This window comes from Octodon degus, unplaced genomic scaffold, assembly GCF_000260255.1.
Source record: "Octodon degus isolate 3935 unplaced genomic scaffold, OctDeg1.0 scaffold00067, whole genome shotgun sequence".
Classification (NCBI taxonomy): Eukaryota; Metazoa; Chordata; class Mammalia; order Rodentia; family Octodontidae; genus Octodon; species Octodon degus.
This window is the reverse complement of record NW_004524643.1, coordinates 5,562,559-5,567,998: the sequence shown is the minus strand read 5'-3', so window position 1 is coordinate 5,567,998 and position 5,440 is coordinate 5,562,559. Positions and strand designations below refer to the sequence as shown.

Here is a 5,440-nt window from a genome sequence, read left to right as displayed (position 1 = left end):
AAGTGCATATTCCACTGAGCCATCTCCCTGGCCCTGGGCTCATTTTAGGCGAGGAGCAGGTGGATCAGTAATAACAACAGGCTTCGTAGGGGCCCCTATAATCACGCCTTGGTGAGAGCCTAAATCTCTTAGCATTTTTGATGAACATGCTTCCCAAACAATCTTGACAGCATGAGACTATTTTGGTCTGTTAAGTTAGCAACATCTTTTTCAAAAATGATAATAATCACTTCGGGGAAGAGGAGAGAGATGGATACAGCGTGTATAGCTAGGTAGTGCTCTGACACTGAGGCATAACTCCAGCCCCCCACAAGTGAAACTTCTGTTAAGGAGTCTTCCAATTTGTACAGGAGGCTTAAAATTACATTTTAGACAGTTGTTATTACATATATGCCGTCCCATGATGCACTTTTGGCTCAGCTATTCTGTTTCTAGTAATCACATTTCAGAAAATGATGAACTATGTAACAAAGATTTGTGATGTTTATCTCAGTATTGTTACTGTCAGACTATAGAAATTGAGTGTCTAATGAGAAATGGTAAAATAAGTCACATTAAACCCATTGGTGGAATATTACACCCTCCTCAACAAGCACATATGTATTTAGAGAAAATACATAGCTGGTGCACAGAAAATAAAATATTGATCTTAGCTACATGAAAAAGGTGTTGACCTTGAATCAAGAGAAAAGCAAATTAAAAGTGCATGAAATGCCTAAGTTGCTAGCAAAAGACTAATAGGCTTGATCCCTGCTGTTATGGGAGAGAGAAACTTGGAATTATCCACGGTAGGATAACAGCTTACCTTTACGGTTAGAGGCTTACAACAACAATCAACATTTGTTGCCTCTCCGGTTGCTGTAGGTCAGCACTGTTGGAGCAGCCCAGCTCGATCGTTGTGGATGGAGTGTCTGAGAGGTTGGCCCCACAGGAAGGCTTGGCTGGCTGCTTGCTCCCAGGGCTGGCAAGGTGACCAGGTTGGTGGAAGGAGGTCTCCGTCCGTCTCTCCCTGGGGGCCTCCCGAAGGGCTGCCGGATGACCTGTGTTATCAGGGTCTGGGAACTGGTTTTCTCTGGAGTGACCTAAGAGATGGAGGACGGTCAAGATACTGTTTATGATTTTACCTCAGAAGTTCTGAAAAACCATGGCCACCCACTCGGGTCGTACAGACCAGCTTGGATGTAGTACAGGGTTAAGGGGAGGAGACACAAACCAGGTGCGGATCATCAGAGAAAGAAATATCCCACTTAGCTCTGTTAGTACTGGGGAGCTAGGTCTTAAAAATATTGTGTGTGTGTGTAAATTGTATATTCTATTTTAGGAAGGACATAAAAAAGCTGTCAACACTACCAGTCCCTTTGGGGGACAGAGATGATGGCAAAACATTATCCTTTTTTAATTATTTTTTATGTACTTGGTACAGTTCTCACTACGCAGTCTTGACTCATAGTGATCCTCCTGTTTTCAGCTTCCCCAGTGCTGGGATTACAGGCGCATGTCACCATGCCAGGTCTCGTTGGCTGGCTCAGTGCACCCAGGGGTGGGCCAGTGTGGAATGTGGTGCTGGGCAAAACATTATTTATCTATGTTTCAATAGTTTTCAAATTTTACACTGTAGAGATACAGTGCCTAGAGAGTTTGATTAAAAAATAAAAATTGATTTCAAAAGCAAAGCAGTAGACTCTTACATGACAGCATGTGCCCACAATCCCAGGTACTTTGAGTCAGGAGTGTTGGAGCCCAGGACTTTGGGGTCGGGCTGGGCAACAGAGGGAGACTCCGTGTATCAGTTACTTTTCTCTTGTTATTGTGACAAATACCTGACACTCAAAGTGAAGGAAGGAAAAGGTTATTTAGCTCATAGTTCCTAGAGGTTTCCATCCATACTCGGCTGGCTCCAGGGCAGAGTGTCACATGGCAGAGGGCAGCCTTTCATGGTGGGGCCAAAGAGCACAGAGCAAAAGGGAGGAGCAGCAGCAACAATGGCTACAGAGAGGGAGTCTGTCTCCCTTAAGTCGAATTCAGGCTATCCGCCCCAGGCTGGGTATAGCACTCACGCCCATAATCTCAAGTGCTCAGACCCATAATCCCAGCCTTGGATCCTCCACTTCCTTCTCCTTCTCCCCCTCCCCCTCCCCCTGCCCTTCCCCTCTTCTTCCTTTTCCTCGTCCTCCATTGACTATCTTAGTATGGCAGCCATGAAAATGTGTCTAGCACAACTCCAACTACAGAGTATAAGCGACCAAGGACCAGCAGCCCCTGTGCTCCAAATGCCATAGCTGAATTTGCCCCTGACCAAGTTTCCCATGGGCTGCTCCCAGCAGGGAACAAACCTCACAAAACTATCAGGACAGATGGCTTCCTAGAGAAGGGACGTGCACTTCCGTTCAAGGACTCCCTGATGGCCTTGTATCACTGTATTGCAAAGCTCTTGGGGTTTCCTGTACCAGTGCTCTAAGGCTTTTGCAAATCTTTCTTATTTAAACATTTAATACCATCCTGACATTTTCCTCAAGGAGTCAGACTAGTAAAAGTAGTCTTGGGACTGAAGTAGTAGTATCATTGGCCCTTTTTCAAATTGGGAGTATTGGCAGTTCATGCTTACAGGAATGGATACCTATTCTGAGATGGGTTTGCCCTTCCTGCTTTTGGCTGGCAGGGTAAGTGGTGTGATCAGGGCTCTTGCTGGGAGATGCAGCACACATTCTGTTGGACTGCAGACCGTTAAGATCTTTCCATCCAAAGACCCCACTAAGAGCTTAAAGCATCAAGTCCATACAATGGGAAGACACATTCGCAACTCATGAACTTAATATAACACATGTACAGACTCCATGAATCTTCCTCAGGAACTCGGACTAATGATAGTATTCTTAGTGAAATACTGTGCGGGTCAGATAGCTCAGTGGACTAAAGCACCTGCTTAGGCAGATGCAGCAGGTAGGGTAGATTCCCCAGCATGTGGTGCTGACCCCTCACCCGGGGCACATTGAGACAGCACTGGGGCTGGGCTTGGTGGCGCATGCCCGTAATCCCAGCATTTGGTAGGCTGAACACAGGCGGATTACTTTGAGTCCAATCTACGTAGTGAGAGCCTGTAGACCCTATCCTAAATACAAAAAGAAAAACAATACTGATAAAAACTGCAAGTCACTGTAACAAATTTATTATGACTTCAGACATGAAAAAAAAAGGCGTAACATAGGAACAAATGGGGCACTAATGCTACCTGCCTTTTTCCATCTTCTGGCAAAGATTATTATTGGTAGTGCTCGCTTCGGCAGCACATATACTAAAATTGGAATGATACAGAGAAGATTAGCATGGCCCCTGCACAAGGATGACACGCAAATTTTCCATATTAAAAAAAAAAAAGAAAAAAGATTATTATTGGTAGCACAGGACATTGAGTGCTAGTGAGCTGTACTCTTAGACTCTTTTAAAATTTTCTTTTGAGATAGGACCTCACTAAGTTGCCCGGGGCGGCTTTGAGCTTGAGATCTTCCTGCTTCTGCTTGCTTAATGGATGTGCACCATCATGTTTAGCCCCGGGGCAGATTTCTTATTTTATTAGTATCTGAGTTTCGTAATGATCATATTTGTCTGGGGGGATTGGCACATACACATTCTTACGAGGGAGATAACTCAATAGAGAAATAGGCAGAGCTCCTTTAAAAACTATGTCAGGGGCCGGGGAGATGGCTCAGTGGAATAAGCACTTCCCTGGCAAGCGCAAGGGCCTGAGTTCAATCCCTGGTTCTGCAAAAAAAAAAAAAAAAACAAAAACAACCCAACAAATTATGTCACAATGCCAGGCGAGATGGTGCCAGCCTGCAATCCTAGGAGTCTGGGAGGCTAAGGCAGGTGTGTCACAAATTTGAGCCTTGCCTGGGCAATTTAGTGACTTAATGAGATGTTGTCTCAAAAATGGGCTGGCAGTGGAGCTCAGTAAGAAGGTCCTGGGTTCAGTTCCCATTACTGAAAAAGGGGAGGCTTTTCTTTTTTGTTAATATTTTCAGTATCAAAACGTAGCATATATAGAACAAAAAGAGAAAAAGATTCAGGGAGTGTGCACTTGGAGAATTTTCTTGATTATTGTTTGATTTTCTCTAGATATTCAGGTCTTTTCTTTACCCTCAGGAAAATCAGGACTGACCCTAGATGAGTTTTGTAACAGCTTTTTAACATATACTCAAATTTATGCCTCGCAAACACCTTTCCATGTCCTTCCCATCTCTAGCATGTTTAATAAAGGCAGCTGGTTGCCATTGCATTGGGACATCTGTCCTCTAAGAATTGCTTTTAATGTATTTAGTACAGGGTCTACAGGGTCTCGCTGCATAGATCAGACTCATAGTGATCCTTCTGTTTTCAGATAAGAGCTCATTTTTTTGTGTTTGTTTTTCCAATTTTTTCAGTGCTACAGATAATGTGGCAATCATCCTTGCAACTCAATCTTTAGTCTACATTCAGGATTTAAAACTACTGAATCAAGTGCTACAAGTTGAGTGGCTACAAAGAATGCAGACAGGCCTCAGATCTCCTCACTCTATGGTTAGTTTTTCAGCCAGTGAAGTAGCAGATTGAAAAGAGCACAATTTGAAATAGGTTCCTGTCATGTTCTAGGTATGCTATGAACGACAGCAGTGCTGATCATGGTGCCTAGGGTATTGTTTTATTTATTTCCTAGTAACCCTAACCCTACTGGCTAGGTGGCTAGAAAGAGCTGCCTTTTACTAATAAACAGATTCTAACACTTTACTCAAGTTCTCATAAAGCAAGTGGGATCCAGCACCAGGCCCACTGGACACCAACACTCCCGGATTCCATGAAGTTGTCCAGGGAAATGCTAAGCCCTGTTGCTGAATTGTACCAGGAGTCCAACAGGACCAGTGACTTCTGAAAGCCATGGTACCCATGGGTCGTGGTGAGCATGGTGCTTTACTGCTCCAAATGGATCTGATGACAAAAGCAAGCCAGCTTGCGACAGAAGACGCTGAGTCAGGAAGGGCCGGGGCATGTAGGGAGGTAGGCTGAGTCTGATAGAGGTTAACAGAAGATAAGATGTTGAAATCCTGGGTGAAGCCACTTGGTGATGACATGTCACAAGCTTGTACAGGCCTTCTGGGCCATCAGGGTACCGAGCTGCTTGGCCTCATTCCCTGGAGTCAGATTGATAAGGACATTCCAGGGAGACCAGGCACAGCTGGGAGAGGTCAGAAGCGAGTAGTTTATGAGCATACATTGAGTTGGAGAGGTTTGTGCATGGCTCTGGGATGTGGCAGGGTGTGCTTGGGGAACGTCAAGCACTGAGTCTTTTGGGAGATGGTCCATGAAGTTGGCTCAGGCTGCACCGAGTTTTCATGAGGTTGTTAGTACTGGCTCCTGGAAAACAGCAAGAAAATGTGTGTGTGTGTGTGTGTGTGTGTGTGTGTGTGTG

General features: G+C 44.7%; 1 non-coding gene across 1 annotated transcript; it reads left to right on the top strand.

Annotated features, from left to right (window-relative positions):
- The first annotated feature begins 3,268 nt into the window (after window positions 1-3,268).
- LOC111817712 lies at window positions 3,269-3,375 on the top strand. The gene has a single exon (XR_002821848.1). It is a non-coding gene; the product is annotated as a U6 spliceosomal RNA (small nuclear RNA).
- Window positions 3,376-5,440: the final 2,065 nt, after the last annotated feature.